Source organism: Abramis brama (genome assembly GCF_963993115.1).
Source record: "Abramis brama genome assembly, chromosome: 20".
Taxonomy (NCBI): Eukaryota; Metazoa; Chordata; class Actinopteri; order Cypriniformes; family Leuciscidae; genus Abramis; species Abramis brama.
In genome coordinates this window covers 18,250,906-18,276,926 of record NC_139982.1, presented here as the reverse complement: position 1 = coordinate 18,276,926, position 26,021 = coordinate 18,250,906, and the positions used below count along the sequence as shown (strand labels likewise).

The 26,021-nt window shown below is 41.0% G+C and overlaps 1 long non-coding RNA gene across 1 annotated transcript; it reads right to left on the bottom strand.

Moving 5' to 3' along the window:
• Positions 1 to 531: 531 nt before the first annotated feature.
• On the bottom strand, positions 532 to 2,553 carry LOC311071335. Its single transcript, XR_014603815.1, has 2 exons — positions 2,343 to 2,553; positions 532 to 1,817 (listed from the first exon to the last, which is right to left on the bottom strand). It is a non-coding gene; the product is annotated as an uncharacterized lncRNA (long non-coding RNA).
• Between the last annotated feature and the right edge of the window lie 23,468 nt (positions 2,554 to 26,021).

Sequence of the window (26,021 nt, the reverse complement as noted above, 5' to 3'; positions counted from 1 at the left end):
ACGTTTCTAAAATAACAGGCCTATTGTTTAAAACATGTAGGCCTAGGTTTGTTCTTACATGTCTGTTTGTTTTATTGCTTTTAGCGTGTATATAGCATATATAATTATTACAATTCATATTATTAGAATTATGTAATTATTAAATGCTACAACCCTGTGTATAATCATGATATTAGCAATCATCTAAAAATACATTTTGGTTACACTTTACATAAAGCCTTTATGCATTATGAAGGTATACGTTATACTTCATCATATCTTTCCATAAATAATTGTACCAAAAGTTAAAATGCATTACAATATTTACAGATTCCTTGTTACATCTGAAAATGGCTGTTTGTCATGCAGTTTTTCATTATTCTTTCCAAAGGGGTATTATAATAACTGCTACAATATTCATATGAACACAATGCAGTATAAGGTGTATTACAAGGCATAATTAATTATTAATACTTGTATAATGCATTATAAAGGCTTAAGGTGATGCCCAACCGAAGTTTTCAACTGGAAAGAAATCGATGAGATATAAAGGACTTTATGATCTTTTAATAAAAAATATATACATCTTTGACAAAGTCATGCTAAAAACTCAATCACATAATCGTTAATGAGCCACAAAGCACAAATGAATGGTTTTACAGAATAATAGTGCCCGGGACGACTCGGACGAGGTTGTGAAAGTTCAGGAGATGAGATCAGATCAGGCGTGGGTTTCTCGTCTTGGTCAAAGTGACAGGCTGGGTCTTCTCAATATCCCTCCTCGTCTCCTCACTCCTCCGTCCTCCATCCTCCGCTCAGCCATCCTCCCTCGCATCCTACAGTGGGAGGAGCTGAGACGTGAGGAAAGGAAGCGAGGAAAGGAAACGAGGATGCACAAATAAGAATTGAGAAGCACCCGCTGTCAGATTGTCTGTAGATCTACTTTTGCAGATTGCGCCGTCAATAGTCCAATCGTCAGACTCACTGAGTGTGGATCGTGGATGAATGGAAGGAAAAATCTCTGCTACCACATCTTTGTTCCAATCAGTTGTTATCTCCAACTCTGTATGGGGTGAGTATGATCCACTGCCAAACACGCCGAAGAAGATGGTGCTGGAACTTGTTAAAGTGAACAGCAGTGTTTTACTGTAGCATAAGAAGTGTTATTTTAACATCAGTGTAAACCACGGGGTTCAGGTTATCCTACATTAGGTCTATTTAACAACAGAAACTGAATAATCAAATGTAAAAATAAAACACTGCTTAGTTTTCACTGTATGAATTAAATATATATACTGATTCTTATTAAAGCTAAAAAAGTTATGCATATTGCGATATATACATTTGCGATATTTTGATATATTGTGCAGCCCTACATGTTGTGTTTGGAAATTGCTCTCTGAAACACTTCTCCTCCATGATGTCAAGCGAACGCGAAATCACCTTGCTTACAATGGACTGAGAAACACCAAACCTTTCAGCAAGATCACCCTGCAATAAATTAAGACGCAGCTTCATCAGAGTCATCAGGAGCTGATCCCAAGTGTGTAGCTGAAAGCTATTGGTGTGTGAATTGGTAAGGTGCTCGGCAACTGAATGGAATGCATCCAATGTCGACCCTGTGTAGAGCTGACAAAGGTGGTCGTTTCTCAGCAGAGTTATGTACTATGGCGCTGGCTCAACGCATTGTGTTCCCATTTCAGATGTTGGTAGCTTCAGGTTGAGTTGAGATTTTGGAGCGTAGTTGTGGTCAGAGACAGATGGATCCTCCCATTGTTTCTGCATCACAGGTCTGGGGCATGTGGCTGTGATCCTCCTCACAGTTGTCCACTGCAACACTGGCACTCATCGAGGTTATATGGAAGTAATATAACCATAAACATTTTTACATTAGTACTTAAAATAGATCATGAGAATTAATTTATGATGGCACTCATACTTAGAACAGTGTGAAAAAGAGAGATGCATTAAAAACGAGACAGTATACACACAATCTCCTAACTCTGGGTAGGTCAATATCAATATCTGAATGAGAGATGTAGCTAGCTGGCCTCCTTACAGGAATAATGTGAGCTATTGTAAGACTGTAATGTACCATAATATATTGTACTATCGTGAATATTCATTCATTCATTCTTTATTTCAGACCCTTAGGTCCATATCACAAAGTAAACGTAATATAAGAAATATGATATAGGTGGGCAATGGTAATCATGCAAGATTCGTTGTATTTTGTTAACGGCTCATTACTAATCTTAAATGTATTCATAGAACGGACTTCACGAATCTAACGTTAGGCTAACAAGCACATAGATAGGTAAGTTAGGTAACAACAGTTAGCTTATCTTAATAAGTTAGCTTACCTGAATCTGACAACCTGTTCAGCACCCGGCGGGACTTCTTTACTAGAACATCGTAGCCGAGCCATTTCTCGGGGTAAGGGTGTTCGTCAATCGGCTCCCCGTCCATAAAATGGTACGAACACACATAAGAGCGCTTGGGTGGGCACTTCAAGTTTAGCACCTTCCGCCATTGCCTCAGGTGCTCCTCGTCTTCTTCTTCTTCTTCTTCTTTGGCTGCTTAACGGCGGATGCGGACTAACTTAGCGCACTACCGCCACCCTCCAGATAAATTGTGCCTGATCATCACTATGGCTTACATCTTTGGGAATAATGTAGCCTGCAAGCTAAAAAAAAAAAAAAAAAAAAAAAAACCGCTCTGTCACTGAGTCCGGTGTTCTTTCAAAATTCAAACATATATTTTATTAGGCTACTCTATGATCGGAAGCCTTAGACAAAATATCTCTAAAAATAAACCTTTCCCCACTGTCCTCTATTTTCCTTTTAATTAAAACCCTTTCTATATTAAATTTCCTACACATCATAAAGACATGTTCCACTGTTTCTGGCACATTACAAATCTCGCAGTTTCCTGAATTATGTTTTCCTATTAACTGTAATGTTTTGTTTAGTCTGGTGTGCCCTATTCTCATTCTTGTAAAAATTTCCTCTTCTCTTCGACACCTTGTTACTAGACGACCCTGACCAACCTCAGGATTTACAATGTAAAAACCCCTCCCTTTATCTCCCCTATCCCATTTATCTTGCCACAACTTTTTAACATGTTTTTTAATCATTGACTTAGCCTCTGATTTTGATATTTTACACTGGATAGACACATTTGTCGCTTTCAAAGCCTGTTTAGCAAACTTGTCTGCCAACTCATTACCAGCCATACCTACATGAGTAAACTAAATTCAAAATTTTCTACAGCCGCTTGCTTTACCTTCATTTTTCATTCATTTCTCTTTTATTCCTTTCATGAAAATGCATTATTTGTACAAGGCACATACAATTAATTTGAGTTTTCCTTTACATTTCCATGATCAGAAAGGAGCAGATGGAAGAATAATATTCTTATATTTATCTGCCCCCTTTATAAACATAAATAGTAGATGGCATTAGCATTGTTCCCTCCACCATCACCCAAAATTTATTAACTTAAATAGTAGATGACATTAGCATCACCCAAAATATATTAACATAAATAGTAGATGGCATTAGCATTGTTCCCTCCACCATCACCCAAACTCCAACATATCTGATATTTATTTAAACATTTTACAATGATCACATACAAACAAAATCAAAATTCAGTTTGATATAATTCAAGCTGTTTCTTTTTATAACTCCTTTTAAATTCCAAAATATTTTTGCAACTTTTTAAATCTTTCCTTAGAGAATTCCATGCTTTTACTCCAGCAACAGACAAACACATTTGTTTCAGGTTTGTTCGTGCTATTGGATGTTTAAAGTCATACGGCCGTCTGTGATTTCCATCTTCAGAAGTAAAAACAAATAACTTTTGTAAGTCATGTGGAAGAGCTTTGCTTCTAGCTTTGAACATTACTAATAAAGTTTGTAATTCTAATTCTATATTTGTAACCTTTTCATGTATACTTGCACTAAACGACTCTCTTTTACTTTTTGCCTGCTCCCATGTTGAAATGAGGACACTTTTAGTTGGATGGTCTTCCATATGCCCCTTTAAATTAACATAATATGACAATGACATTTGCAGTCGCCTCAACTCAAATGGCATTTCACCTACTTCAACCTGAAGCGCTGATATGGGGGAGGTTCTCATTGCTCCTGAACATATCCTGAGGGCCGAACCCTGAATAACATCAAGCTTCTTTAATTCAGACTTTGTAGCAGACCCATAAGCCATGCACCCGAAGTCAACAATAGACCTAATTAATCCAACATATAATCTTTTCATTGAAGTCATATCTGCTCCCCACTCCTTATTGCACAAGCACCTAATTATGTTAATGACTTTTTTACATTTGTCAGCTACCTTTTCAATATGATTAGGCCTATGCCAGGTAAGCTTAGAATCAAAATGCATACCTAAAAATCTCATACAATTTACTCTTTCTAAATCTCTACCATACAATTTAAATTTAAACCTTTCTTGGATTTTTTTAAACGAGAAAAATACTACCTTGGTTTTCTCAACAGAGAACCTGAATCCCCATTTCCCAGCCCATTCTTCAACAGAGTCGATAGCTTTTTGCAAATTTTTAACAATGAATTTAACATTTTTACCCCTTTTCCAGAGAACGCCGTCATCTGCAAACAATGATTTGCCTATACTATAATCAAGTGTATCATATATATAATTTATCATAATAGAGAACAGAATTGGTGAAATAACACTTCCTTGGGGTACACCATTTTCCACAAATACGCAATCAGAGAAGCTACTGTTTATCCTCACCTGAATTTGTCTATTGCTTAAAAAGTCCTTAATCCAGTAATACATTTTCCCGTCTATTCCAAGCCTTCAGATTTTAATTAACACACCATCTTTCCAAAGCATATCGTACGCTTTTTCCACATCAAAAAATATAGCAGCAACTACTTCTTTACACACTTGGGCCTTCCTTATATCACTCTCCAATTTAATAACTGGGTCCATAATTGACCTTCCTTTCCTGAAGCCGCTTTGGAACGGCGTTATCAAATTCCCAGACTCAACATAAAAATTCATTCTCTCCACAATCATTCTCTCCATTACCTTACCTAGGTGGGATGACAAAGCAATTGGCCTATAGCTAGAAGCCACAGTTGGATGTTTCCCCGGCTTTCTAATTGGAATAATAACAGCCATCTTCCAGCTCTTTGGAATTTTCCCTTGTTCCCACACCTTATTAAATAACTTCAACACAGTATTAAGAGCCTCGTTACTAAGATGTTTCAACATTGCATAACTTATTCTATCTTTTCCCGTAGCTGTTACCTTCGCCTTGCTTATAGCCTTTTTTAGTTCACTTACTGAAAAACTTGCGTTCATGCTATCATCTCGATCCTCTACATCACATGTGTCAAACTCAAGGCCCGCGGGCCTAATCCGGCCCGCCACATTATTTTATATGGCCCGCGAGAGCATATGGGTGTGTTAAAATTAGGGATGCAACGAAATTTAGGCTGCCGAAAATAACATTTTCGTTTTTTGGCCGAAAGATACTAAAAGCCGCCGCAACCAGTCCGCTTCCGAAGATGAATAACTTCTAAGCGCGTTCCGCTGTGTGTGTGCGCTGTGCTCTCCGCTCCGTGTTCACAGCGCGTTTTGCTCAATGTTCCGCAAGCAACCTCCGTGTGTGTGTGTGTGTGTGTGTTGCGAGCTCTGCTCACGCTCACCGGAAAGGCAAAGTCCGCTAAAAAAAAAAAAAAAAACGTGCCGACATGAAATTTCTCTGGACTTGTTTCTTTTTGCGATAGCACTACTGTGCTGTAACATGGTGTGTATAGCCATGCTGGGCAACACTGTAAAATTACACGAAACACGATCCTCTCCTTCTCCCTGCTCTGCTCATGCTCTGATAAAGATAGCTTTGTAGGACTACAATTGGTCAAAAAATAAATCTGTTAAATCTGATTCTGCTGCATAGAACTGATTGAAGAATAATATATTGATATTTTATAGTATTTTAATATAATAATATATTTATTTAAATATATTAAATATATTACATAATATTTAATATAATATGTACCAGTATTAGCCTTTTCACCATTTGTATCACTCCGCTTGTCTGTGTTTGCGCCACTTGCATCATTAAGCCAGTAGGTGGCGACAAGTGACTGTCTTTATGAGTGAACAATTGAACTTTAAACTAATTATTGCCAAAAACATTGATTAACTCAGGAAAGAAACAAGTTGCTGAAACCAATCTTTAATGCTAATATTGCTCATTTGCCTCTGGACACAAAAAGATTGCACTGGTTTTTGATTGAAATGTAACATCTATGCAAAATAATCCTTGAAAGATTTCTCATTTAAGGCCATTCCTGTTTGGAATATATGATTGTGTATTGTCAACAATAAGCAGAAACATTCTGCATTTCCATTTTGTAGTGTGGATCATTCATTGCAATATTTATCCTCATTCTCATTTTTAAGAATCTGTTATCTTGACAAATAATTTATGCTACTGCCCACTGACATGCTTTTAAAGCTATTGTTATCCAATTTTTTTTGGCCTTTAAACACCTTAAAATGCACATATGTAGGTCCGAGAAATCCAAATTTTATCGGGGGAGCATGTCCCCGAACCCCCCTAACTACCTCACATTTGAATATGACTGTGTGGTAATGTGTGCTGGTGTGGCTACAGTGCCAGGGCTGAATTTTTGAGCCAGTTTACCCCTGCATATATACAATAATACAGTATTCTCTGTATCAAATCATTACAGCCCCTGGTGTTTCGGGCTCATCCACTGAAGTTTTTTAAACCTAGAAACACCCCTGCAAATGCATATACAATATTTGTAACTTAAATAAGTAATAATCAAATAAAGAGACAATATATTAACATTTTAAAAGTCTTACAGTTACAACCGGCCCTTTGAGGGCAGCCATAATGCTGAAGTGGCCCTCAGTGAAAATGAGTTTGACACCCCTGCTCTACATTTTCTAAAAGATATTGATACTGTCTTTTTGTTGCCGCTCTTTTATGTCTTTCATCATCAGTTAAGTTGAGACTACTATGAACATTAGCTATATCTTTGACCATTAACGCTGCTTTATCTTCATCCTTCACTGCCACAGTCTCACCATTCTTAAGGACTGGATAGTTCCACGATTGCCGCACCCCACTCATTTTTTTAACAACTCTCCATACATCATTTACGGAGGTTTGCCTTCCTATAGTGTTACAATATTTTATACAGTAATCCTTTTTTACTTTCCTAATTACTTTCCTCACCTTAGTCTGCTCTCTTTTATATTCCAAATACTTTTGAAAGCTTAAACTATTTTTAAAATCTTTAAACGCTTTATTTCTACTGCTTATTGCTTGTGTGCATTCATCTGTCCACCAGGGTACCAATTTCCGCTTCTTACTTCCCGGCCTCGACTCTGCAATATAAGCTTTTGTAGCTTCCACCATAGCTATACTAACATTTTCAGTAAAATCATCCACATCATCTATCACCTCAACTTGACCCATATTTCTATCACTTATAAATGTAAACATTATCCAATCAGCTTTATTAAAATTCCATCTTTCAGAGAAACACTGGGTCACATTGCAGCTCCTGCTACCCATCCTACACATAATCGGATAGTGGTCACTTCCAATCGTTGCCTTACTATAAACTTCCCATATTATTTGACCTGCAAGAGACTGAGAAAATAAAGTCAGATCGAATACGGACTGCACCCTCACCCCAATACGAGTAGGCCCATCATTTAAACAAACCAACCCTTTCCTATCCATAAGTTCTTCTAAAACCAAGCCATTGTGATCCGTTTTATCCCCTCCCCACAGGGAACTATGTGCGTTAAAATCTCCTAACCATATTATTTTGCCACCTTCTTGCCCTTCAACCATCTCTAGTGCATCAATATCAAAGTCTTTTACAGGGATTATAAAAAATTACAACATTTAAGCTACCATTATCACACCAAACCTCAGTAACTAAATACTCTAATCCTTCACCCTTACCTAAAACTCTGTAGGGAACCCCCACCTTAATAAAAGTAGCACATCCACCCCCACTACTATCACTCCTATCACTTCGCTCACACACATACCCATTTAAAACAAAATTCAGATGAGGTTTCAACCATGTCTCAACAATGCAAATAATCTCAGGTTTAACCTCTAATTCGGAGATAAACCTCTTGAGCTCTTGCCCATTTCTAGCATTCCACTGTAGAAAATATATATATATATTTTTTTATTTAATTTTATTTTAGGTTTTTGCTTGTAAAATCGACGCAGGCAACTGTGAAGACGGCTGTGATAGGGATGCTAGCTTCTCAGATTTATCTCTGTTCTGAAGTTCTTCATAAATACTCTCCCACGTAATATCTTTAATACCCAGATATCTATTGGGTCTTTTAACCACAATGGCTGTCTTCTCAGACCTGTGTTTTGCTTGTGACGTACAATTTATAACTTCCCAAATAAAGCACAGAAACTCTTTCTTTTTAACAATCAGGAATTCCTCATCAACAACGGCTCTTTGTTCGGCAACATTTTTCCGGCTCTTGCTGCCTGTCTGACTAAATTAGGCTCGGCTTGAACTCTCTTAGCTGCCTCAGCATAAGACAACTTTCCTTCAGCCCTAACATGCTGGATTTCAACTACAGTTACAACTACACTCCCTGTACCCGACACTATGCGCTCCTCCACAGTTGACGCACTTCTCTTGCACCCCAGTTCCACATGCACCATAGACATGTTCTCCTCCACAGCACCCACATGTTTGTGTGCCTTTGCAGTAAGCAGCTATGTGACCATATTTCTGGCATTTAAAACACCGCAACGGAGGGGGCACATACATCCTTACATTGTAGTTCAGATATCCAACAGTGACATATTTAGGCAGCTTTTCCCCTTGAAAATCCACTAATACTGATAGACAATCAACCTTCTCTCCAGACCTCCATATTTTGAGCCTCTTCAGGCTAATCGCACATCCTCCCTCAATACTATCCTTCAGCTTTCCCAAATCCTCGTTTATGGGAATACCATAGATAACTCCCCTACACACCTCTCCTGCCGCCATTCTTTTCTTCACCTCCAAAACTTCTTTTTTGCAAACACTCTTCAGCTTTAATGCTTTCAACTGCTGGCCCTCGTCTTTACACACTATCATCAAATCACCGTCAGAAAGTCGTAACAAACTTCAGTTGCAGCGGTCACCAGCCTGTACCGGGCTCTCTGTGCCCTTCTCCGCATGCGAGTGGTTAGGACGTGATGATGATTGCGCACTGATAGTTAGAAAGTATCTCAACCTCCTTTCACCTGCTCCTCGTCTTTAGGTGATGGTGGGTGTAAATCGTAAAGTACACCACAACATTCCGATTGCTTTACATTGTGTTCGTAACACCATTGGTTAAATTGTTCTATCCTCTTAATCCAATTGTTATGGCAGCCCCTAACGGAGCATATAATACTTTACATATTTTACCGTTACAACTATAGAATTACGTCTAGAAACTAGCGTATGTCCTTTCAGCCTGAAGTTGAAGTCCCTCTCAGCCGGAAGTAAGATGACAAAATGAACGTAATGGCGTCACCCTTGTGGTCATGGAAAATAAGGTGAATATCCTCCATCTAGTTTGGAAGCTAAGCTAACAGGCGCTATGGAGCCAGATATGAAGTTACGACAATGGCGGAAGGTACTCAATATGATATGGAAGAAGAGGATTTCGAAAGTCTGATGCTCGAATCAGATGTTAGTGTCTACTATTACGAGCCGCAATATAGCGAAGAGCAGCTGAGGCTGATGGAGGAACAGGAGGCAGAAGACCTGCCTGTCGCGGATGAGGAGCCCGGACTGGCTTGAGCTGGGGCGGACTGGTGGTGCCTGTGCTCTCACTGTGCGACTACGGACACAGAGATAGAGTCCGTCTGCTGCAAATAATTTCAACGATGGCAATTTCTCCTGGATGAAATCTCTGAATCAGACGAGGACACGGACGTTTGTGTTGTGAACCATCCTAGTTTCGCACCGCATATGTTCTGACTGAACATCCCGGTACCATGCAATAATTCACCATTTCGAAAGAAATACAAACGAGGAGTAATTCACTAATGACATTTTTAGACATTTTGTGTGAAGTGAATTTCAAGCTCTGGTGGTAGCTAGTCTTGTTGATGGAAGAGTGATTTCTCTGATTCATAGATGCCACCTACGTCTACAAATAGAACGCCCGGTATGGCCGCCCAAACTGCCCATTTGAATGAGAGAGAGAGACAGAGATACCTGGAGAAAAATACAATTTTAGGCTCCGATCCTTATTTGTTACCCCCAGTTTTCTTTATTCCATTAGTATCTGCCCCAGGCTTGCCCCAATTGGCCTTTCATGATATAGAAATACTTAAGTCATAGAGCTTCATGGCACGCGTTCATGAGAGTCGAGGCGATGTCATGAATGAATCTATGAATCTGCAGCTGTCCAGCTGAGACACCACCATCAGCACAGCCAGAGACATCAGCCGAATATCATAAAAGACTGCCATATCTGTCCGAAAGAACAGATGTTCAATTATAGAGAAGGTTTAATACACACAAATATCGAAATGAAAGAATCTTTCGAGTCGAATCTTTTTGAATGATTCACTCACGATTCGGCTGCGATTAAAAGCTATCAAGAGGTAAAGCTCATCAGTGATTATAATATAACGACTTAAATTGCAGTTTGTTCGTCACATAAAGCTATCATATGAATAAATAACGATATTAATATAACGGACGAGTCGTATTAGATCACTTTTATGATACTTTTGTGATGTTTTTTTGTCTTTTATTATTATTATTTTTTGTGTGACAGCCCCCAGTAGGCTATAACGTTACTCATTCACTTTCATTACATCGACAAGAAGAGTCTCCATTAGGCTACATATTCAAAAATGTCCCTTTGTCTTCCACGGAAAGTAAACTTAAGGATTTGCACATGAAGGTGAGTAAATGACTGCAGAATTATCATTTTTGGAAGAACTAGTCCTTTAATATGCATTTCAAGGCTGAGATTATGCATCGTCTGCAGAGCTAACGTTACTTACACAAAATAACATCTAAAGCGCATGTGACGAAGACAATATCTTTATGAACTTCAGAAAACTATTTATTAGATTTAGGTAGGTATTAACTAACAGACAGACAGATATTCAAAACAACTCCAAATCTTACTAACTTACCATGATAAAGTGCTTTAACATTTAAACAGATCCAACAAATAAAATGAAGAAAAAACATTATCTGTCGATATCTGTCTGTATAATGTTGGCCATTGAGAGTATAATGGAAATATAATTAACCACAAACCAACATGAGACTTCAAGTCTTTTAAATAAATGATTCTCTCTTCTATCCTTTTCTTTTGGTATAGAATAAAATACCAGTTCAGGGTTCCTCTTTCGGCTGTTGTTGCAGCCAACTGCACAACATATTGCAGGCATTACTGAGACCGTCGGTCGTAAAGATGGCGGCGCAAAGCTACAGTGACGTCATGTGAGCCGAATAAGAGAGCCTAAGTCCCTCCCCTCCGCTTCCGGCTCATGGGACCTTATTTCGGAAAAAATATGTATGGTAGTCAATGGCGAGAGACAACTTATCTTTTTATTCCGTCTGAACTGTGCCCTGAATTACACATATGATGTTTGTCAATTTAAAAGATAATTATGAAAGTCAAGAAAGTCGCTTGTCATAAAACAGAAGAGTAACAGTTAGTTTTATGTGAAAATCGCTCAATGAACTACATCTCTCGTCTCGCACTATGTACGTAGCAAGATCCGTTGCTCGTATGTGTGCAGTCTGGTACAAAACACTCAAGCATGACGGCGTAACGTTACGATTATAACGTAAGACTATAGAAAAAATGAAAGACGTTAGCTTCAGTAAAGTTAGCTTATTCATTGAGAGAAAAGGTATGACGTCGCATGTGCGCCTTTTGGGTTTGTAGTCTTTGTAATTACGTATTTTCACAGTCTTATACCTCAACAGTTTTACATCAAACTGCGACTTTCTTGACTTTAAATTAAAATGTATATTTTAAATTGACAAACATCATATGTGTAATTCAGGGCACAATTCAAACGAGATCAAAATATTTGTTGTCTCTCGCCATTGACTAGCCTACCATACAATATTTTTCCGAAATAAGGTCCCATGGTGGTCGACCGGAAGGGGAGGGACTTAAGCTCTCTATAGAGCTGGTAAGTCCCGCCCCTTCCGCTAACCCCACTGGACCTCTAGGTTGAAAAATCGTCAATGCAAGTAAATGTGAGAAAATAATTATTTTCTGGTCTCGTTTGAATTTTGCCATGAATGTGAACATATGTTGTCTGTGAATTTTTAATATAATTTTTTCGTGTGAAGAATGCTACAATTTAGCGGGTAGAAGTTTTATACGGTTAGACTTTGTGTGAGAGCACTTTGTGGAGTAGCCTACAACTATTGTTTACATCAGACGGGAATCTGAAGAAAGAACAGCCCATTTGGTTTGAATGGTGACATTTGGGTACAAAACACACAGGCATCTCGATCTGTCTCCATAGATTATCGCAGCATTAGCACCGTGATTTGACAAGTGGAGGGAAAATGTGTTATGGGGTGACGTCACATAGGCGACATGTAGTCTTTCTCATTATGTCTTTTCCACAACTGCTAGCCAAAGAATCATACAATATACTGTCAAACTCGTAACATGAAAAATTATATTAAAAATTCACAGACAACATATGTTCACATTCATGGCACAATTCAAACGGAACCAGAAAATAATTATTTTCTCACATTCACTTGCATTGACGATTTTTCAACCTAGAGGTCCACTTGGGGTTAGCGGAAGGGGCGGGACTTACCAGCTCTATAGGCGCATATGCGCTGTTCTGGATTAGTGGGAGTGGCTTGCGGAGCTGTGCAATGTGGTGCATTGTGGGAGTTGTTGTCTTTCATACAAATGCACCCTAAAGTTACTTTCAGTCTTTCTTCAGTCAAGAAGGCACCAAATTCGAAATTTATTTTACATTTCGACTACATATATGACCCACTTTCAATAAAGATCAATGTTCCCACGGGTGAAATGCTCCTTTAAACACAAAGCCTCAGGGCCGTCGCCAGAACAAACCAAATGGGGGGGCATTTAATTTTCATAGGGGGGCACACTTTTTTTAATGATCTGAGACATGCAACAACCCATATTAGGCTATAACTAAAATAGACCACAATAGTCTTGTTTTGTTCAATTATTCAAATAAAATACTTCACCGTATGATCTCAACGTCTCTGTTTATTTTCTCTTAACATTTCCACATTTAGCTAGTAGCCTATATTTTTTGTTAATCTGCATTGTTCGTCACATACATAACACACAGTGCCATCTAGTGGCTTTCTTGAGTAACAGGCACAATCAACGTAACGTCAGAGAATGTCTAATAAGGCGAGAAGTTTCACTCTCAGTACACTTCCGCTTTTGAACTGGTTGCAGTTCCACTCTGATTCCATATGAGGGCGCTCACAGGACGAGTGCAGAATGAATGGAGGTCTATGGCGCTATACACATCAAAATCCACTTTTCTCAGGATATATTTTTTTGTCTAGTAATTTGAATGTTGTATTCGAAAGGAGATGCAAAGAAATTACACATTGCTGGGTGTTAGATTTTTTAGAGTCACTTATTTGCTTTAAAAAGTCTTTTAATGTGTCAATGACGTCATACACATCGTACGACCAGAGATACTGCTTTACGGCAATCCTTCAGTCACCTTGGTGCTTTCGCGCTCTGCACTTTCTTTTCACTCGAGGCATCGACAACACAGCTGACACAGGTAAATACACGTGCTAGAAGAGTTTTTGTTTTGTTTGTTTCTGGTCCCGCTTCGGATGCCACGATGCCATCAAGCGGCATCGCTGGTCGTAATCAGTCCTTCACTGACCAATCAGTGTTCATTAGCAGAATGCTAGCGTGTTATGGGCAACAACAACTCAACCTGTAAGAAATCAAAAGGACTTAACTACTCATTCATTCAACTTGCGACCTATAACCCATGTTGAACTTGCAAAACCTACAATCAAATCTGAGATTTCTCAACGGCAATCGGGTGAAAGAGACAAATTTAGCCATCTAGCCCCATAGACTCCCATTCATTCTGCACTCATGGGCGATCGCCCCCAGTGGAACTCTGGTGGAACTACAACCAAAATTCGGTACAATAGGACTTAATAGTGGGTGGGCAGGCTCTCCGTAGATGGGCTCTGGTAACGTATTCACCTTATTTTCCACGACAACAAGGGTGACGCCATTACGCTCATTTTGTCATCTTACTTCCGGCTGAGCGAGACTTCAACTTCCGACTGAAAGGACCTACGTTAGTTTCTAGCGTAATTCTATAGTTGTAACGGTAAAATATGTAAAGTATTATATGCTCAGTTAGGGGCTGCCATAACAATTGGATTAAGAGGATAGAACAATTTAACCAACGGTGTTACGAACACAATGTAGGCTAAAGCGATCGGAATGTTGTGGTGTACTTTACGATTTACACCCACCACCACCACCTGGGTGTCGACGAGGAGGAGCACCTGAGGCAATGGTGGAAGGCGCTAAACTTGAAGTGCCCACCTAAGCGATTTTATGTGTGTTCGTACAATTTTATGGATGGGAAGCAGACTGACAAACACCCTTACCCCGAGTAAAGGCTCGGCTACGATGTTCTGGTAAAGAAGTCCCGCCGGGTGCTGAACAGGTTGTCAGATTCAGGTAAGCTAACTTACCTAGTCTAACTGTTGTTTCCTAACTTACCTATCTATGTGCTTGTTAGCCTAACGTTAGATTCGTGAAGTCCGTTCTATGAATACATTTAAGATTATTAACGAGCCGTTAACAAAATACAACGAATCTTGCATGATTACCATTGGCCACCTATATGTCATATTTCTTATATTTCGTTTACTTTGTGATATGGACCTAAGGGTCTGAATTAAAGAATGAATGAATGAATATTCACGATAGTACAATATGTGGTATATTACAGTCTTACAATAGCTCACATTATTCCTGTAAGGAGGCCAGCTAGCTACATCTCTCATTCAGATATTGATATTGACCTACGTAGAGTTAGGAGATTGTGTGTATACTGTCTCGTTTTTAATGCATCTCTCTTTTTCACACTGTTCTAAGTATGAGTGCCATCATAAATTAATTCTCATGATCTATTTTAAGTACTAATGTAAAAATGTTTATGGTTATATTACTTCCATAGATCATCGATGAGCGCCAGTGTTGCAGTGGACAACTGTGAAGGATGATCACAGCCACATGCCCCAGACCTGTGATGCAGAAACAATGGGAGGATCCATCTGTCTCTGACCACAACTACGCTCCAAAATCTCAACTCTACCTGAAGCCACCAACATCTGAAATTGGAACACAATGCGTTGAGCCAGCGCCATAGTACAAACGACCACCTTTGTCAGCTCTACACAGGGTCGACATTGGATGCATTCCATTCAGTTGCCGATAGGGCTGGGGTAAACGATTATTAATTAAACGATTAGTCGGGTGATTATTTTATCGATTAGTCGACTCATCTAACGACTAATTCGAATTAATTATCCTGTCTGTTATTCGCATATCTCTCGAACCATTAGTCCGATGGATTAGCCCCAAGAAGGTTGTGGTTTAAAAATAAACATTCTGACATAAACACTCTGTCAGCTACACTGTTTACTTCTGAATACTGTAGTATAAACGTGATAAATCCATTTTGATTAATTTGAGTAAAAAATGTGTTTTCTTTACCAAGAAAGTGGCAAGATGAAAACCACTATTTTCTGTTTCAAACTTTCACATAGCATCTTTAGGTTATAATAACATAAAAAAAATTCAAATCCAGATTTAAATTTTCAAAGATGTATTTAAATAACGGATTCATTTTTGTCCCAAAAATGCAATAAATTCATGACACTTTTTTTTTTTCAAAATGCAATTAATCCATTGAATCAATATAAAAGTTATTTTTCATATTGAAACTGTTGAAAATACACAACAAAGTAAGTTGATCCACATATGACAGCCTCTGAACTCGGTCAATACTAATCTTATATAGATGGGTTTCCGTTTCTCGAATTACCCATTATCCTCTGCGGCGCGCCGCCATGTTGTGTGTCAAAGCTATCATGCTCATGTTTACGCCTTTTCATTTACCCAAGTATTTTTGACTCTTTTGTGTTGAGATAACGATGACAAATTCCTCCAAACCTGGCGACAAGGTGAAGGTTATTTACAGGGACACATTAGACGATGTTTGCAAGGCAAGATATGATGAGAAATTGAGTTATATCGATGGAAAGGATCCTTACACAATGTCGAAAGAGGACTGGTCATGTAATCCTGCGGTACCCCGATATTCAGGAAATGGACATTGCCAAGTATCTCATCCACACCGTTAGTGCATACACTTTTGACGAATTAAGAGGAAGAAAGTCTCTGGAAGCATACAATTATTTTGTAAGTGGATGGGTACAAGATATAAAGCATGCTGCCATCGGAGAAAGGTGTGTTTTGACCGCCTGAGTGCGCCATTCTCAACGTACCACAGACCCCTTTTCTGGTGCCCTGGTTGATAGCGGAGAAGAGTGGCAGCGTGATTTGTGGACATTGTACATGCATGGCCAGATTGGGTGAGGTGTGTTCCCATGTTTCGGCCCTTTTATTTGCCATTGAAGCAACAGTGAAGCTGAGAAACAGCAAAACAGTTACACAGGAGAAATCCTATTGGCTACTTCCATCAGCTATCAAAAAGGTAATTTTTTTTGTATGTGTTTTTAATCCGTGTGTTATTCGTTCAATCAAATTACAATTTCTAAACAAACAAAATTAGCCAGAAGAAACGTAATTTCCAAGATGCTACTGTAGCTCACATTGTCACATTGCAGGGTTCCAGACTGCGACCATTTTTGGAGAATGTGCAAGTTAAAATTTTATGTGGTCACATTTGTGCGAAAGTGTAAACAAGACTTAACCATCTCCAAACTAAGCGCTGTCTTGCTCTCTCTCCCTCGTGGAAAAGTTAGTCTGGAGCCCTGCATTGACGGTTCACATCGCTGTAGCCAGGCGGCTGATATCTGCATAGCCCTTATTATACGGTACATTTAGACTCAGTGTCAAGACAACACCATCTGGGTAAAAAAAAAAACAACAACAACAACACAACGCTCCGAACTAATTTAGTGTAGGAGAGAGATGGAGAGCAGAGGCACGGAGCGATGTGCTCCAGGTGTAGCCTCTGCCTGGCTCGACCAGCTGATGTGGCCACAGAGAAAGTGATGAAGGTGGACAATCGTCAGAGTGTGCTTCTGCCCAGCCAACACAAGGGCTGTGTCGATAGTAGCCGCCTGGGTACAGCGATTTGACAGCCGATGAGAGCTAGCGCATTTAGCTAGCCCATCTTGGAAATGATTAGATAAAGTGTCACATCTCCAGAGCACAAAACCTCTAAATGTTCTCAAGAGCAGCACTGAACATTAACTCCAGCCAAACGGAGAATAATCATATGATTTTCATGTTCAGAATAATGCCCAGTTTAATTGACGATACACAAGCTTTTAAAAAGTTCCATGAGAGCAACCAGGACAATAATATAAAGTGTACTGGGACAACTTTCTTTTGGCAAAAACAAATCAAACTAAATTGATGATAAATTGATGATAAAATCAGGCTCCCAGTCAGTGCTTTAAATTTTTACTGTTCAATGTAAGCATCAAAATGAAAATAGAAAGTTTAAGCAGTTTTTTCTTTATTTTTTATTTCCATCCCTTTAAAACTGCTGATAATGGTACATATACTAGACTAGAAAATATAAGATAAGATATTAATATCATTATCAATGTGCATGTATAATTAAGGTTAAAGTTTGTAATAATTAATTAATTTCTGCTTCATTTTATATTTTTCAGGTTGGATATAAAACTATTCAGGAAATCGATTTTACCTCGGCAAAGACACAGAAAAGGAAGCTGGACTCTGCATTGATAACTGGAGACACCCCTGCCCCATTAAAGCAGAGAAAACTCCCGGATGTAACAGCTCCGACTTCAGAGGAACTAAGTATTTTTTTATAGGGATTTGCATAAACTTAGATCAAAAGGAAAGAAACCTGTGATTTTGTCCTTTACTGCCAAATTATGCACAAGAATATCGGCCAGCATCACTGGACAAGAAGTACCCCTTGGTACTTTCAGTGAAAGAAACTGTTTGATGAAAATTACATCAACGCCGAGGAAGAAGAGCTGAAAGCCAAGTGTGAAACCGTATTTGATGAGTTGAGTGTAACGGAGGAGGAAGTGAAAAACTGTGAATTAGATCAAGAACACAAGCAAATTGCAAACAATGGTTCCGTCTCAGAGCAGGTAGAATTACAGCTTCAAAAATCAAAGCAGCTTGTAGGACTTCACTTGACAAACTATCGTTAAGTCTAGTAAAATACATATGCTACCCAATGACAAACAGTTTTTCAAATCCTGCTACGCAATGGGGCTGCCTGTCAGAACCAGGACTTGAACTCGGGTCTCCGGTGTGAGAGTCAGACTCTCAAACTTTGAGCCACTGGAGGATGGTGAACCCAATAGAAAGACGCACTATGGAGAACCTGAGATGCAGAAAGTCTTTTAATAAGAGTTCAAGCAATAGTCCACAGCTGGAGCAAAAAACAGCAAAAAGTAGTTCTCAAACAAAATAAGTCCAAAAAGGGTATTCCAGAAAATATCCAAAAGATTCAAAAAATCTTAAAGCAAAAAACCTCCAAAGGAGTAAGGCCACAAAAACAAATAAAACTGATAAGGAAAAATCCACAGGCAAAGGAAAATACAAAGTCTCAGATTTAGAGAACACCTACTCAGGCAACTGGCTTCAAAACAAATAAACACCAAGCAAAGAAGCCATGAGACAGAGTCACTTAAATACACACGGCAGAACGAGACACATGTGAACCTAATAACATTAATTACAAGCTGAGTAAGCTGGGCATGAGGGCACCATGAGGACCTCTAGAGGCCAAAACACAACATGACAAGCAAAATACTGACAGGACCCCCCCCCCCCCCCCCCCCCTCTAGGAACGGCTCCTGACGTTCCTCCCAGGATGACCAGGCTTATGAACATGAAAGTCTCGAATTAACTTGGGATCCAAGATGTCTCTGGCAAGGAACCCAGGAGCGCTCCTCCGGGCCATAGCCTTCCCAGTCCACAAGATACTGGAGTGATCCTCGCACACGACGGGAGTCCAGTATACGGTGGACCGTGTAAGCTGGTTGGCCTCCAACAATGCGAGGAGGAGGAGGAGGTTTACCTGCCGGAGTAAAGGGAGAAGACAAAACAGGTTTTAGAAGGGAAACATGAAATGTGGGATTAATCTTTAGAGACCTAGGTAAGTATAAACGGTAAGTAACAGAGATAACTTTCCTCGCCACTTTGAAAGGCCCAATGAACCGCTGAGAGAGTTTGCGGGACTCTACTCGTAAGGGAAGGTTCTTTGTGGAGAGCCAAACTCTCTGTCCGGAACGCAGGGTGGTGGCAGGTCTGTGTCTACGGTTAGCCTGTCGCTGGTACTGCTGAGAGACTTGAAGAAGCTTGTGTCGAGCTTTCCTCCAAGTCAGATGACAGCGTCTGACAAACTGCCGAGTGGAAGGAACTCCAACTTCAACTTCTTGATCAGGGAACAATGGAGGGGTATAACCAAACTGGCATTCGAAGGGAGACATGCCTGTAGCCGATGAGCATAGAGTGTTGTGGGCGTACTCTGTCCACATAATGAAGGATGACCAGGAGGATGGATTATTGGCAGCCATGCACCTCAGAGTAGTCTCCAGATCCTGGTTTAACCTCTCCGTTTGGCCATTGGACTCAGGGTGAAATCCAGAAGATAGGCTCACGGTTACCCCCAGAAGTTGACAGAATGCCCGCCAGAATCGAGAGGAAAACTGAGGACCTCAATCAGAAACAATGTCCTGTGGGATGCCAAAAACTCGAAAAACATGGGTAATGATCAACTCTGCAGTCTCTTTAGCAGTGGGCAACTTAGGCAAGGGAATGAATCTGCCAGCTTTAGAAAATCTGTCAACAATGACCATAATGGTGGTGTTACCTTGGGATGGCGGGAGTCCAGTAATGAAATCCATGGAAAGGTGAGACCAGGGTCTTCGAGGTATGGAGAGAGGATGGAGCAACCCCTGAGGCAAGCGGTGAGAGACCTTCCCCTGATTGCAAGTTGGACAGGCGTTTATAAAGGTCTTAGTATCCTCTTTGATATTTGGCCACCAAAACCGTCTCTGGAGGAATTCAAGGGTGCGAGTGGTACCTGGATGGCAGGTCAGACTAGAGGAATGACCCCACTGGAGAACCTGGGAGCGAACAGCTTTAGGGACAAACAAGCAGTTGGCTGGCCCCCCTCCTGGGTCTGGTTCCCGGGTCTGGGCTTGTCTTACTGTATTTTCAAGTTCCCATCTTACGGGGCCACAATCTTGGAGCTTGGGATTATGGGTGCGATGGGATCTTCTTGGTTACTGCTTGCGTATACTCGAGATAGAGCATCAGGTTTAAGATTTTTGGAGCCAGGGGTATAAGATAAACTGAAACCGGTTGAAGAATAGAGACCAGCGCGCCTGACAAGGGTTGAGTCGCTTGGCCTGCTGAATGTACTCTAGATTTTTGTGGTCAGTGAGCACTTGAAATGGGTGTTTGGCCCCCTCAAGCCAATGTCTCCATTCTTCGAGCGCCAGTTTAACAGCCAGTAACTCACAGTCTCCCACATGGTAATTCCTCTCAGTTGGTGTAAGACGGTGTGAAAAGAATGCACATGGATGAAGTCTGTTATCCTCCCCCCTCTGGGAAAGCACTGCTCCAACACCCACATCCGAAGCATCCACCTCCACAATGAAGAGTTTGTCTGGGTCGGGGAGATTAAGAATGGGTGCTGAAGTAAAGCGGAGTTTGAGTTCATTAAAGGCTGACTCTGCTCCAGCAAAAGACTGCCTTATTTCCTTTAGTGAGAGCTGATAGTGGAGCCACCACAGAGCTGAAGTTCAAAATGAACTTGCGGTAAAAGTTGGCGAAGCCAAGAAATCGCTGCACCTCCTTCACAGACGTGGGAGTGGGCCAATCCGTAACTGCTTGAACTTTCTGAGGATCCATTTGAATATGACCAGGCTTAGTGATGAATCCCAGGAACTGTACTTGGGTCACATGGAATTCACACCTCTCAGGTTTGACAAAGAGGTGATTATCGAGAAGGCGTCTAAGAACCTTCCTGACATGCTCAATGTGTTCACTGAGGGAACTTGAAAAAATGAGAATATCGTCCAGGTAGACGAATACAAACTGATTGAGCATGTCTCGAAGGACATCATTTATCAGAGCCTGGAAAACTGCAGGAGCATTGGTGAGACTGAAGGGCATAACTAGGTACTCATAGTGCCCGGTGGGGGTGTTAAATGCAGTCTTCCACTCATCACCTTGTCTAATGCGCACTAGATGGTAAGCATTGCGCAAGTCGAGTTTGGTGAATATGGATGCTCCCTGCAGTATCTCAAAGGCTGTGGCCATAAGTGGCAACGGGTAACGGTTCCAGATAGTGATTTTGTTGAGGCCTCTGTAATCTATGCAGGGTCGAAGGCCCCCATCCTTTTTGCCCACAAAGAAAAAACCAGCACCAGCAGGTGAAGTGGACTGACGAATGATGCCTGCTGTGAGGCCCTCCTCAATGTACTTGTCCATAGCAGCACGTTCGGGAGAAGACAAGGAGAATATGTGGCCTCCTGGGGGGACAGGTACCTGGAAGCAGGTCAATGGCACAGTCATAAGGACGGTGTGGTGGTAAAGAGGTGGCTCTCTTTTTACTGAAGACTGCCTTGAGATGGTGGTACTGAGTGGGGACTTGAGATAGGTCTAGGGGATCTTGAGACTCGAGAATAGTGTCAGGGGAACTCTGGACCAAACAGGTGACATGACAAGTGGGACCCCAACTGAGGATAGCGCCAGTGGCCCTGTCAAGGTGAGGGTTATGGTGAAAAAGCCAGGGGTGGCCAAGGACCACAGGGAATACTGGAGATTGTATCAGGTGGAAACACAACTCCTCTTGGTGTTGGTGAATAGAGAGGCGAAGGAGAGAGGTTAGAAGGGTTACCTTCCCGGGACCCAGAGGTCTTCCATCCAGTCCAGTAACCGTCAGAAGGGTAGTGAGTGAGTCAGATGGGATATGGAGACTCCTAGCAAGAGATAAGTCCATAAAGTTCCCGGCTGCACCTGAATCCACCAATGCCTTGAGTTGATGCTTATGATTTCCCCAAGCGAGTGTGATGGGGAGAAACAATCCTGAATTGGAAGGTGGGGCAATGCAAGTAACTCCCGTTACAGTCCTTTCTTGCCTGTACGGGACCGAGCGTTTCCCGAGAGCTCTGGGCAGGCAGAACGAAAGTGTCCAGGCAGTCCACAGTATAGGCAACAACGCTCCCTTATGCGGCGGTCACGTTCTGATGGGGAGATCCGGGTACCACCCAACTGCATGGGTTCTGGAAATCCTTGGGACGGAGGTAAGTTCTCTGTGGGAACTGAACTGACAGGAGGTTTGAAAACAAACTGGCGACTTGAATTCCTCTCCCTCAGATGATTATCCAGCCGGTCTGCCAGGTCAATCAGAGTCTCTAGATCATGGGTAGGTTCTCGTGTTGCAAGTTCGTCTTTGAGTGCCTCAGAGAGACCATTCTGGAAGCAAACCATGAGAGACTCCTTATTCCAGCCACTCCCTGCTGCAATGGTGCGAAAATGGATGGCATATTCTGCAGCACTGCGACTACCCTGCTGGAGGAACAGCAGTCGTTTAGACGCCTCTCGGCCACTGATGGGATGATCAAAAACCCGTTTGAATTCCCCCTCGAATGCAGAATAACTTGAGCAGAAAGGACTCTGGGCGTTCCAGACAGCTGTTGCCCAGGAGAGAGCCTTACCGGAAAGGAGCGTGATGACATATGCAATCTTGGCCCTGTCTGAAGGGAAGGATGATGGCTGTAGCTCAAATGTGAGGGAGCACTGAGTGAGGAATCCACAACAAGCACTGGGGTCTCCCGAGAATCGTTGTGGTGGAGGTAGTCGAGGTTCTACAAGGGGAGCTGACATTTGAGGGTCCGGAAGTGGTACAGAAGCAGCAGTTGAGACAGTAGCTTGAGTAGAAGACAGCCGATCGAAGATCTGATGGACAGAGGTCAAAACATCAGACATTAATTGTGAATGCTTAACCATCAAGGCCTCCTGTTGGACTAGCACTGCTTCGGTAGTGAAGAGCTCTTCCGCGCTGGGCGTCTCTGGGTTCATGTTTGGCTTGGTGTTTCTGTCAGAACCAGGACTTGAACTCTGGTCTCTGGTGTGAGAGTCAGACTCTCAAACTTTGAGCCACTGGAGGATGGTGAACCCAATAGAAAGACGCACTATGGAGAACTTGAGATGCAGAAAGTCTTTTAATAAGAGTTCAAGCAATAGTCCACAGCTGGAGCAAAAAACAAAATAAGTCCAAAAAGGGTATTCCAGAAAATTTCCAAAAGATTCAAAAAATCTTAAAGCAAAAAACCTCCAAAGGAGTAAGTCCACAAAAACAAATAAAACTGATAAGGAAAAATCCACAGGCAAAAGAAAATACAAAGTCTCAGATTTAGAGAACACCTTCTCAGGCAACTGGCTTCAAAACAAATAAACACCAAGCAAAGAAGCCATGAGACAGAGTCACTTAAATACACATGGCAGAACGAGACACATGTGAACCTAATGACATTTGGCGCTTTTCCACTACACAGTACCAGCTCGCCTCGGCTCGGCTCGGCTCGGCTCGGCTCGACTCGACTCGGCTCTGTTTGGTTTTCCACTGTGTAAAAGTTGTACCTGTACCTGCTTCCAGGTACTTTTTTTCGTACCACCTCCGGCGAGGTTCTAAGCGAGCTGAGGCGAGCTGAGGCGATACTAAAATGTGACGTGAAATCACGGCAGACTGCTGATTGGTCAGAGAGAATCGTCACTATTCACTGCGTCATCATTGCACGCGCCAGACGCAGTATCCTGAATAAAAAACAGCAAAAACAAAAACAAAAACATCCAAAAACAGCATACACTCGATTTCCTCCATTGTCCTGTGTGTGTGGGTAGCGGGTGTGTCTCGCGTAAAAGATTAAGTCACGGCAGTTTCCTGCGGCGTTGCTATGACGACCCGGTACTATTGTGGAGGTACTATCTGCAATGGAAAACGGAGCGAAAAGCGAGCCGAGCCGAGCTGAGTCGAGGCGAGGCGAGTCGAGTCGAGCCGGTACTGGTAATGGAAAAGCGCCTATTAATTACAAGCTGAGTAAGCTGGGCATGAGGGCACCATGAGGACCTCTAGAGGTCATGACAAGCAAAATACTGACACTGCCAACACGTGAAAACTGCCAGAGAACAATACAAGAAAGAGATGGAGGAATTACATGAAAACTTTGAGATCAGAGACAGTGGCTTGGCTATAAATCCCAAGTATCCATTTCTTGGTGCATCTCCAGATGCAGTAGCTGTGGTGTGGTGAAATTGTGGTTGAAATTAAATGCCCATACTGTCGGAGGGACAAATCCATAAGTGATGAAATAGACTGTCTAGAAAAAATAGATGGGCAACTTCGTCTAAAAAGATGCCACGAATACTATTATCAAGTGCAGTGTCAGTTGTTGTTAACAAAAACAGAATGCTGTGACTTTGTGGTTTGGACTGAAAAGGACTTTTTCCACAGAGAGAATATGTTTCGAAGAAAACTTTTGTGCTGAAATGGTGGCACGTGCTTCACTGCTTTTAAATATGCCATTTTGGGTGAACTGATAGGACTGCGGATCTGGAAGAGGACAGCTTTTAGGTAACTCTGGTCCCATTTTCTGAGATGGAGCCCAGTCTGGGTTTGTGTAGTCATAAAGATCTGCCTTCTTTCCTGTAATATATGAAAAATGCAAACACATATAATATTTAAACTTGAAAACTTAATATTTAAACTTGAATCAAATGTATTGTATGAAATGTTTTTTTAGAGCATACATTGTATCAGTTTGATATATTTTTAATCCTAATGTACAAAACTTCACAATACTTCTGTGCCACATCTATAACTAACATACAATACACATATTTTATTATAATGTACACAAGAGAGTGAATATTTACAGTTTAACTTTGTATGTTCTTTTTAGTGTGGAGGGAGTAGAGGTGCTGGGATTATCTTTGTTCACCTAAAACACAGTCATTCATTATTAAGCCAATTTATCACTGTGATAAAATATAGAACTATATAGTCGTTTTCAATCGACAACATGTACGTACGGCTCGCATGCATTTAATGTATTTGTGTGTACTCTTCTCTGGGCGTACTGTCGTCGCTAGTGTGTTTTTGCACTGACAAGGAGCCATGTGATCAATGGCTAGGCTAACACAATCATCGTAATGTGCATGTGCATGATAATCATGAAAATAAAACAACGTAGAAGTAAAGGAACTCAGCTGTTTATCAATTTACCTGAGATAAAATGATCGGAGCAGACTTTATAGTGTCTTTTGTTTGGGTCAGGATCGAAGCCCTCTCTGTTGATTCTCGCCAGCCATACGTTACGTCTCTTGTACGAAAGCCTTTCTGTCTCTGTTTCTTGGTGATAAATCACTTTTGGAATATCGAAATATTGTCTCTTCGTCGTGTCGGGATCAGCACGATTCGTACAGCCCCACACAACACAGGTGTGACCCATTGCTTCAGGATATTATCATGCTCCGTAACACAAACGCTTGACCCACTTGACACACAAGATGGCACCGTAAGGAGTTGCGGGAGAAATGTGACGTCATCGTAAATCTATCTATATCATTACAAGTCCAACCTAAAACTACACCAAAACCAATTTGATTTATGACTCTACACTTCATAAACATGAGTCACAAAAGCTCCTGGTTTCCACCAAAAACACAACAATAAT